Source organism: Pinus tabuliformis, chromosome 5_2 (genome assembly GCF_031772625.1).
Source record: "Pinus tabuliformis cultivar Carrire ecotype Pingquan chromosome 5_2, CPIR1, whole genome shotgun sequence".
NCBI lineage: Eukaryota > Viridiplantae > Streptophyta > Pinopsida > Pinales > Pinaceae > Pinus > Pinus tabuliformis.
This window is the reverse complement of record NC_142306.1, coordinates 980422900-980433624: the sequence shown is the minus strand read 5'-3', so window position 1 is coordinate 980433624 and position 10725 is coordinate 980422900. Positions and strand designations below refer to the sequence as shown.

General features: G+C 38.2%; 1 pseudogene; it reads left to right on the top strand.

Annotated features, from left to right (window-relative positions):
* Positions 1 to 3718: 3718 nt before the first annotated feature.
* Positions 3719 to 5027, top strand: LOC149162586 (cation/calcium exchanger 4 pseudogene; annotated as a pseudogene).
* Positions 5028 to 10725: the final 5698 nt, after the last annotated feature.

Here is a 10725-nt window from a genome sequence, read left to right as displayed (position 1 = left end):
GGTAGAATGCATTCTTGCATGTTGTTCTTAAACTAATGTAGTTTAGAATAACAATCTTGTTGGCTAGATGGTTTTCTTTTGATTGAATCATCGTTAGAATATGAAAGAAATCAAAACTTTGAAACCTAATGACGTTGTTTTTTATTCTCTTGATAGTTCTTATAAGCCTCCATCACTTGAAGAGAATGCCATTAACATTAATTTGATAATTAATGTTAAATCCCCCATTACAATAAGTCTTTTGATATGATTTTCATTAATGATCCTCAATCTAAAAAATTAAACTAATACTTTTGCTCAATTACTTAAAGCTCTAGCAAGTCATCATTCAAAAGTGTAATTTTGGTTTCCTTTGAAATTAAGAACAATCTTTATCACCCCTAACTATATACTTTTATATTAGTAGTTCAATAAAAGAATAAGATGTTTTTAAAATTGAAATGAAAAATATTATTATATTATAAAAAATATTTTAATTAAAATCCATAAAAATTCCTAATCTTATCTTTTAATTTATTAAAATTAGAATTAATAATTATTTTTTAGTTTTAAATTCCCCCTTAAACCAAAATTTATGGAAGACATGTGTGCTTTTTTCTCATTATACATGTCATAGGCATAGTATTACACATTCGATTTTTATTTTGGTAGAATAACGCTCTAGTTTTGACTAAAACAAATTTGCAGCTTCTCCACAATTTAACATTATGGATTGAATTTATTATTTATTATTATATAATTGGTTAAGATTTTATTCTATTATGATTATATTGTGTACTCATTTCACAAGTACAACTATCATGTGGATCACGCTCTCATACAACAGAGCGATGCCATGTGGTCATCAGAGAACAACTTCAACAACACCAATTTGAAGAATCATCTTTTGATTCCTTTGACTTACAATCTCAGGATGAGTTGCGAGCACATATACAAGGAAATTCAGACTCAGAAGAAACTTCCTGTTCTTGCGATGAATTTGAAGAATGCGCCTGTCAAATGCATTATGATTCTGATACAGAATCATATAGTGATTCAAGTTCTGAGGAAACATTCTTCAAACCTCAGACAGAAGGAAAAAACAAAAAAAATGAGATAAAGATTTTATCTCAAATCAGAGCGATGGAAGATGCTGACATGAAGAGCCGATTCACTGAAGCATTTATGGATCAGTTTAGATCCAGCTCTTCCAGAAACTCAGGTAAAAAGCCATTGTTTATTGATGCTTCTTTTGAACGAAATACTAGATCATTTCAGAGACATCAAGAGAACCCTGATAAAGTGCGTTCCCTCACCTTAGGAGAAGTGAGTAGAGAAATTCACAATATTAAATTAGAAATCTCTGCTCTAAAAACTCAACTTTCTGAAATTAAAAAGGAAAAAGAGTTACAGAAGAAGAAGAATCCCATTGGGATACTGCAGAACATTCCAGAAATTCAAATGTGGAGATCATTGAAGGGAAAAGAGATCCAGTATATGGATTCCAGGAAATGAGGCTGTTAGCTATCTCCTATCAACAGCATCATGTCAAAATAAACATTTGTATTAAAGGAGAGATGTTTGAGCTCACATCACTCCTTGATTCAGGAGCTGATGTGAATATCTTGAACAAAAAAGTCATACCAGCAAAATATTGGGTTTTTTGCAGAAAGAAAGGTAGTAGGATTGGGCAAGAAGACGCTCAATTATGAAGTTCCCAAAGCTTCTATTTGTTTTGAGCATCATTGCATTAATCTTAAATTTGCAGTTGCAGATATTCCAGTAGACTGCGTCCTAGGAAATATATTCCCAGTAGCTGTTGAACCTCATGGGTCAACTAGATTGAGAGGTAATAAAGCTGGTTATTTCATATCTGTTCCTACCTCTGCAGGAACAACAAAAAGAGTCGAGATGCCATACATCTCGAATCCTCGAGTTTCTACAATGGTGCAGACTGTCCAAAATCTGGACAAAACAGAAGCCAGATTGACAGATATTAAAGATCTGAAGAGTACACTCAGAGTAGAAGACCAGTTGAAAAATCCGCAAATCAGAGGAAAAATTGAAGAATTGAAGAATCAGAAGATTGTGATAATCTGACAAAGATCTTCGTCTGCATCATTTTTTGGATTTGGTACAAGGGTGTTTGATTCGCGAAGTGTTTGACTTACGGGAACCGTCTCCATCTTTGACATTCGTGGATGAAGCGGAAGGGGCAACTGAATTTCACGGCATCACCGCAACGTGGTTTTTTTTGCATTCTTTTTCAGATTCCCTGTTTAGTATTAAACATGTTAGAGCCATTTTTTAGCCGACAATAAACAGGGAAAGAGGTCTTCATGAACTTTCCGGCAACAATATTTGATCCATAATCTACTAAACCGAAGATAATATTTGATCCAGAATCCACTAAATCAGTGACTGCAAGTCAAATTCAGGTACCCTTTTGATTGTTTCTTCCGTTTCAGCTATGCCCATGATCAGAAGTTCGCACCCTTCTGCATTTTCTGTCTAGAAAAAATATTTGTTATCCTTTTACAGAATTGTTGTTACAGGTTGGGAGCATAGAAATTCCCAAATATTTGGCCTTTGAAGGTTGAATTCCTCATCACACCTGTGGAAAATATGGAAAATCGATGACCTAAATTGTATTAGTCGAGCTGCGGAAATATAATTTAGTTTTTTGAGTGAAATTATGGCAAAATCAGGTTTGGGAAAACTGCGAAAACACTTTTGCATACTGTATAATCTAGGGTTTGTTGTTCTGCTGTTTATTTTTCTTTCTGGCCGCAAAAAACCTTGTGAAATCCCCTGTTTTCCTCCGTGGGGATTCTTCAAAAGCCTCTTTTAGATGGAGCTCAGAGAGATTTGAATCCAACAGTGGACTAAAAGCATCACACAAGTGGATATTCAATAGAGATAATTCAGTTTCGGATATAGAGCGCAACAAGTCGAGAATTCTTATTCAAAACACATCATAACCAAGCCTTAATTTTCAGGAATTTTGGCTAAAATCTTAGGAGATAAACAACAACACCCTGTAATAGAAAAATCATCAGAAACATCCCTTGTGGTGCCCAGTTGTTTGGACATTGTGCAGAATGTTCAGTCTCATTCTCTATGTGCAGTAGTGAAAGAACAAACATGATACGGAAACCCACAAGCAGTGCACATTCGGGGGGATTTTTTGAGTACATATCATTTTTCTACTGGACATGTGAAAAATGACACATCTTTGGCTATGTCATCTTAGCTCTTTGGCTCGTCACATTATTCTATGTGTTGGGTAACATTGCAACAGATTACTTTTGTTGTTCTTTAGAGAAATTGTCCAAGCTTTTGAAGCTACCACCAACAGTGGCCAGAGTGACTCTTCTTCCTCTTGGAAATGGAGCACCTGATGTTTGCAAGTATTGTTGCTTTTATGGGGGTTGATGCTAGTGAGGTGGGACTCAATAGTGTTTTAGGAGGAGCTGCTTTTATTACCTCTGTAGTGTCTGGATTGGTTTCTCTATTCATTGCAGGTTCACGTGCACAGATTGATCGTCGAAGCTTTATATGGGATGTATGTTTGTTCCTATTGACCCTTGCTTCGCTTTCTCTGATTTTTTTTCATTAGAAAGATTAATTTGTAGAGAGAACTGGATTTTATTTCTACATCCTATAGGCATTCACTCTCGCAGAAAATGAGTTTATGAGGAAATAAACCCAGAACTTAAAGTGGGATTCAATGACACCCATGCAGTCCTTCCCTGGAAGTATTATTCCTCTCAGTTGTGAATATGACTCTCTGGTGGATTTAGAGTCAACTACAGGTTTGGCTGCTAGTCATGGACGCTTAAAGACTTCATTGCCTCAGTGAATGTGGGCGTCAAATGTAGCTATTTTCTCAAAACAGGGACTGTCAAAGATAGTAGAAGAGACTAGGCCCCTGTGGGGATGGAGCGAGGATAGTGAAAATTATCAAACAAGGTGTTCTTTATTTGGATTTCTACAGTGTTTTGTCGAATGGCCATTGACAATAACGAGACAACCGACCATCCCCATAGTGGAAGATGACTGATGGTCAAAAGGCGTTGCAGTTGCATCTGTAACATTGTCACCAATTCTTTTGGCTCTGTTCTGGAATATTCAAGAAGTCAAGCCCTTGGGCATTGGCAAGGTAGCATATGTTGTTGGAGGAATTTTTGGTGATATATTTGGAACTATTTGATATTTTACAACCAAGATAACACCCTCCACAAACATTCTTGTTTCCTTGGGTTGTTGGAGGTTTCGTAATGAGTATCTCCATGGAAATTATTGTTTCCTTGGGTTTTTGGAGGTTTCATAATAAGTATAGTGTGGTTTTACATTATTGCAAATGAGTTGGTGGCTTTGTTGATTTCCTTTGGTGTAATTTGGAGATTCTGGTGACGTGTGGAAAAAATTGAGGTTAAATCTTGATTTGTAATATTTAAAATGGTTTTTTAACTGCATATTTGGATTCAGCACTCTGAAAAACCCCTGGGATGCTTTGATTGTGCACAAACTAGCTATCAAACTTGTGATTCCAATAAATTGCTGCCAGATTTTGACCAGAAAAACCCACAGAAAAAGCTTCCAAAAAGTCGCATTATAGACAACTGCCTAATTTTTGAGATAAATCCATCAATCTTGGGCTTGACAGTGCTGGCCGAGGGGAATTCAATGGGTGATTAGATGTCAAATGTTGCTTTAGCATTAAAAGGAGGAGATGGGGTTCAGATTGCAATTTCAAGACCTATGCAGGACCTATGTTTAATACACTTGTTGGACTGACAGTGCCTTTGTTGTTGGGATCCTGGTCCACGCGACTTGGTATTTATATTGTTACAAAAGATACTAGTTTGTTTTACACGCTCAAATTTCTTGTCACGGGGCTTCTGTGGGCATTGGTGGTTTTTTCCATGAATGATATGTGCCCAGGAAAGTTGCTGGGAATTGGTCTTTTAACTTTATATTCATCATTCCTTCTTTTGAGATTGAGTAGTGCTTTTGGGCTTCTCTCGATTTCACGTTTGTATTAACCTTAGACATGTCCAAACATCATATTGATAATTTCACTTCAAGAAAGCATGCCCTAATCATTTTCTCTGTTTCTCAGGTGGTTTGGTGTGCTTACAACTACGAGTACTCTCAACCTCGACGCTAATGGCCGGAAGATTGGTCGATATCAATATTTTTCTCTTCACCACTCAGAATGTCCATATTGGAAATTCCAGTTCTCAGATTTCTTTCTCTCACCCAACATGACGTTTCTTTGTCAAATATGGAGTTTTACTCTTCATTATCAGCTTCGTCGTGGCAATTTTCTCATGGGTGTGATTTGAACGCAAGGTGATTTGGTTTTACTAGAGATTTTTCTCTTATGTTCTTGGAGAGGATTCAGCAACAGCCTTTAACTGAGGATTCAAGACGAGGCGATGACCATTACACTACTACCATGTATCAAGAAACAACCTCAGAGAGGCCTCGACGTCACTCAACTTGAGTATATTTTTTCGGATGCAGTTCCTAGTGGGACGTATCCATCGCCTGCTGAAATCTCACATATCTTGAAATGTCAGAGTGGGAGCAACTGCTGTTGTATATTCTGCCGTTATTTTGGAGTATTTGACTGCAGAGTTTTTGGAATTGGCAGGAAATGCAAGCAAAGCTTTGAAGGTCAACCGTATCACTCCTAGACATTTGTAGCTTGTTATTCAAGGGAATAAAAAACTTGATACTCTGACAGGTTTTCTGCAACTTCCATGGCATTATTGTGGCTTCCTCAATATGGTAATTTGAGTAACACATACCCCTCGTGCTCTTGCGTTGATCGTAAGATGGAAGCTGGTATATTGAAGGAAGCAACTCTTGTCCCCGCCTTCTATATTCGAAGGAAGTGAATAAGTCTTGTCCTTGTTGGAATTTAATTACAACTGCAACAATGAACAGCTGGACATGAATTTGATTTGCAGTAAATACTCCAGTCTGTTCGATGCCTTAAAGTCAAGCCCGATATTTTTGCACATTAATATGCATTTAAGTTTCAATTGAATTCCCCTGCAGACAGCCGACTTGCTTTTTGATAGAAGCACCATCGCCTTGCTGCATTAAATACAGAGATAAACATTAGAAGATATTTTGTAATATTTTACTGTTTTAATCAGATATGTTTTAGCATATAAATACCACACAGCAGTTCTATTTTAAGGTTAGCAGCAGCTGAAGAATCACACAGAGCAGAGGAGAGCACGCAGCAGCGTGAAGAAGAAGAATAATTTCAGAACAGTGAAACGCACAGCAGTGCACAGCAGAGTAGACGCAACAGCGTAGCAGAGATCAACAAGGGAAAAATGCACAGCAATGCAGATACCTTGAATGTAATTTTGTTTTATGGTTGTTTGCTGTGAGAGAAGGACAAACGTTGTAACAGTTAGTTTTATTTTTAATAAATACAAGTTATTTTCCTGTTGCTGTTACACCAAAAGTTATTGCGTCAAAAATCCCCGTTGCTGTTACACCGTAACTCAAAAAATACTTGACGTCAAAAATTTACGTTGCTGCAACACCACGAACAGCGTTGCTGCAACACAAGTTACAGCAACTAAAAAAAAACTGTGTTGCTGAAACACCGTTTCCAGCAAGCGATTTTCTGCTTTTTCTGTGCAAAAACAGAGCAATTTTTGTCTGTCTGTTATGAAATTTATCAGAAAATTCCAACATGGTATCAGAGCTGGTCTAGGCACTCAGTGAGTAAAAAAAACAGAGCTTGTTTTTCACTGTAGGAGCTGTAAGAAACTTGTTGAGCAGATTTTTCCAGCAGAGAAAGTTTTTGCTCGTTTTTATTCTACAGACAGTATCTCTTCTTTACCAGTACAGGTTAAGATGGCAGATGCTGGAACAGGTTTGACAAATCCCCAACTGCCACAGTTTAATGGGAAAAATTATAGTTATTGGTCCATAACAATGAAAGCATTGTTTGCTTCTCAAGGAATATGGGAGCTGGTTGAAACAGGGTATGCTGAACCTGCAGATGCAACAGCACTGGCTGCTTTGACAGTAGTAGAAAGAGGCCAGTTGAAGAGTGACAGGAAGAAGGATGCCAAAGCCCTCATTTTCCTCTTCCAATCAGTACATGAAAGTGTTTTTCCGCGGATTGCAGCAGCAACAAAGTCCAAGGAGGCATGGGATATTCTCAAAACTGCCTATCAAGGCATGGAGAAGGTGAAGACTGCAAAGTTGCAGATGTTGATGAGAGACTTTGAAAATCTCAGCATGAAGGAATCTGATACAATAGATTCATTCTTCACTCAGGTTATTGGCTTGATAACCCAGATAAGATCTCATGGTGAGATTCTTGAAGATAGAAGGATTGTAGAGAAAATCTTGAGATGTTTACCCTCAAGGTTTGAATCTATTGTGGTGGCAATAGAAGAAACAAAAGATCTCTCACAGTTCACGGTAGATGAGCTGAGTGCTTCTCTGTTGTCTCATGAACACAGACTGAGTAGAGGAACAGATTCCTCATTTGAGCAAGCATTCAAGACTCAGATGTCTTTTGTCCAAAGAAGAGGTCGAGGCAGAGCAAATTACAGAGGTCGTGGAAGAAGCCAAAACAGAGGCAGAAATTATCCTGCAAGCACAAGCGGAAGGAGCTGCAATGAGAACCAAGCTGAAGGTTCAAGCAAACAGCAAGCTCATGGACAAAGGTATGACAAATCCTCAATCCAATGTCATTATTGTAAGAAGTTTGGGCACTACGCCAATGAATGCAAGAAAAAACAAAATGACATGAATAATAGGCAGAATGCTAATTTTGCAAATGAAGAAGATAAGAACCCAAAGAACGTGTTGTTAACATGTAACATAGCACAAGACAAACAAGAAGATTTTTGGTTCTTAGACTCAGGTTGTAGTAATCACATGACTGGAAATATTGCAATGTTTGCCAATCTGGATGAAAATGTGAAATTTGAGGTAACAACAGGGACTGATGATAAGATATCTGTCAAGGGTAAGGGCAGAGTCAGTATTCGAGCAAAAAATGTAGAACAGATGATTGTGCCAGATGTATTCTATGTACCTGGTCTGAAATGTAATCTTTTGAGCATTGGACAGCTCATAAACAAAGGTTACAACGTGTTCTTCAAAGATGATTTGTGTACTATCAGAGACATACCTCCAAGTAAGAAGATCATTGCACAGGTGCAGATGACCAGCAATAGAATGTTTCCTCTCAAACTCAGGGCAGATTTGAAGGAAGGCAGAACTATTGTTGCTGTAACACAAGAAGTCTTTCAAGAACAGGTGAAAGATGTGAATTGGTTGTGGCATTTGAGATTTGGACATCTCAATTTCGGAGGCCTGAATTTATTGCACAGAAAGGGAATGGTAAAGGGATTGACGTTGATTGAGAAACCGGACAGCCTTTGTGAAGGCTGCATCTTGGGCAAGCAACACAAAGAAAACTTTCCAGCAGGAAAGAGTATAAGGGAAAAAGCACCCTTGGAAATTGTTCACTCTGATGTGTGTGGACCGATGCAAATACCATCATTTGCTGGAAATAAATATGTTTTAACTTTTATTGATGATTACACCAGAAAGACATGGGTGTATATGCTGAAACATAAGAGTGAAGTGTTTGAGAAATTCCGCCACTTCAAAACTCTTGTTGAAAAGCAGTGTGGGCATTATATCAAAGTGCTTAGAACAGATAGAGGAGGAGAGTACATCTCCCAAGACTTTCTGTGTTTTTGCAGAGAGAATGGCATACGAAAGGAGTTCACAGCAAGGTATACACCTCAGCAAAACGGTGTTGCTGAAAGAAAGAATAGGACCATTCTTGACATGGTCAGAAGTATGCTGAAGGCAAAACATTTGCCGCATGAGTATTGGGAAGAAGCTGTTACTTGCGCAGTTTACATCTTGAATAGATGCCCAACTAAAGCTGTCATGAACAGAATACCAGAAGAGGCATGGAGTGGTCAAAAACAAACTGTCACTCACATGAGAGTATTCGGTTGTGTGGCATATGCACATGTACCGGATCAGCTAAGGAAAAAGCTTGACAGTAAGGGGGGTAAGTGTGTCTTTATTGGCTATTGTGATGAGTCAAAAGCATACAAACTCTATAATCCATCCACCAAGAAATTAATAGTAAGCAGAGATGTGCAGTTCATTGAAGATGAAGCTTGGGATGGAAGCTTGAAAAAAACAGTGAAAGTGAAGACAATTGTGTCTCATGAAGAAGAAGAGGAAGGGACAGCAGCAAATAATCCTTCCTTGGTGGCTCTTCCTCCACCACAGCAAGTACAACAAACCACACCACAAGCTGGAATCCGAACAGCCTTGAGAAGTCAAGGAAGAACAGATGATGTTACACCACAAACAGCTGCTGCTGAAACACCACAGGGATCAGAAATACCCTCAAGTTCGGATGGAACTCCAAGCACACCAAGAAGACCAAGATTCAGAAATCTGAGTGAGATTTATGAACAAGGAGAGGTAAGTAACAATACCGGTCTGAATTCATTATTTGCCTTGTATTGCCATGTTGATGACCCGATTCATTTTGAATATGTTGTAAATGAAGATAAATGGATTGAAGCAATGAATGAAGAAATTGGTGCAATTGAGAAGAGTAAAACATGGGAGTTAGTGGACCTCCCTGAAGGAAAAGATGCCATTGGAGTTAAGTGGGTCTATAAGACCAAAAGCAATGCTGAAGGTAAGATTGACAGGCACAAAGCAAGGCTTGTTGTGAAAGGCTACAAGCAGCAACAAAGCAAAGACTATGATGAAACCTTTGCACCAGTAGCAAGGATGGAAACAGTCAGAACAATGTTGTTTATTGCAGCACAACACAAGTGCAAGATTTATCAGATGGATGTTAAATCTGCATTCCTGAATGGAGTGTTAAAAGAAGAGGTTTACGTTGATCAACCTCCGGGCTATGAAGTTGAAGGACAAGAGCATAAATTTTGTAAATTGAAAAAGGCTCTTTATGGGCTGAAGCAAGCTCCAAGAGCATGGTACAACAGAATTGATGCTTATCTGATTGAGAATGGGTTTGATAAGTGTGATGGTGAACCCACACTCTACATAAAACAGAATGACGGTAAGATTATTATTGTTGTTTTATATGTAGATGATCTGATTTTTACTAGCAATGATGCTTCTCTCATTGCTGATTTTAAAGCAGTCATGAAGAGTGAATTTGAAATGACTGACTTGGGCTTCTTAAGATATTTTCTTGGAATTGAAGTAGACCAAAGTGAAAATGGCGTTTTCATTTCTCAAGATAAATATGTAGAAGCTGTTTTGAAGAGATTTAACATGCAGAACATCAAGGCTGCTGTGACTCCAACTGTAGTGGGGTTGAAATTGACCAAAGAAGACAGCAGCAAATATTTTGATCCAAAACTGTACAAGAGCATAGTTGGCAGCCTTATGTACTTGACTGCAACTAGGCCGGACATTATGCACGCTGTGAGTTTAATTTCTAGATTTATGCAAAGACCGAAAGAGACTCATTGGCAGGCAGCCAAGAGGATTCTAAGGTATGTGAATGGAACGAAGGGGTTTGGTATTTTATACGCCTCTTCTGAAAGTTTCATGTTGACAGGTTACATTGACAGTGATTGGGCTGGAAGTGTTGATGATAGGAAAAGCACATCGGGATATGTGTTTCATATGGGATCGGGAGCCATCTCATGGGCTTCCAAGAAGCAACCAGTTGTG